Consider the following 499-nt stretch of genomic DNA (forward strand, 5'->3'; position numbering starts at 1 on the left):
CCTTACTGGGAATATGGGTGTAATGGATAGAGCAGGTACAACTATTTGGACTCCCAGATGACCCTAGAAATGAAGCTGGAAGATTAATATATATATATACAAATATAAATATAAATATATATATGTATGTATAGGTTCACTGACTTCATGTAGCACACAGTAGGCCTCAGTAGATCATTTCCAGGCTTAAATAGGAGAGGAAAATAAGCCTCTTTTTTTTTCCCCAGATACATCAGACCAATGATAGGTATCTTCAGAATTCAATCAGATGAGCTATGCAATCCACATAGTATGTAAATCCCTATTTTTAAACCAGTGCAATGTAAAATTTGAATGTATTTATGAATACCAGGGGATCTCATCAAAATTCAGGTTGTGACTACAGAGCCTAAGACCAGACAGGTCCCAAAGGCTCCCAGGTGATATGGATGATGCAGAAATACAGACCACGCTTTGAAGAACAAGGGGTTGAGCTTGTTTGGGAAGGTTATATCATTCA

At 37.3% G+C, this 499-nt stretch overlaps 1 non-coding gene across 1 annotated transcript; it reads right to left on the bottom strand.

The window, feature by feature from the left end:
• Nucleotides 1-225: 225 nt before the first annotated feature.
• LOC138845111 (small nucleolar RNA SNORD77) lies at nucleotides 226-293 on the bottom strand. The gene has a single exon (XR_011381825.1). It is a non-coding gene; the product is annotated as a small nucleolar RNA SNORD77 (small nucleolar RNA).
• Nucleotides 294-499: the final 206 nt, after the last annotated feature.

The sequence above is a fragment of the Oryctolagus cuniculus genome, chromosome 13, assembly GCF_964237555.1.
Source record: "Oryctolagus cuniculus chromosome 13, mOryCun1.1, whole genome shotgun sequence".
NCBI lineage: Eukaryota > Metazoa > Chordata > Mammalia > Lagomorpha > Leporidae > Oryctolagus > Oryctolagus cuniculus.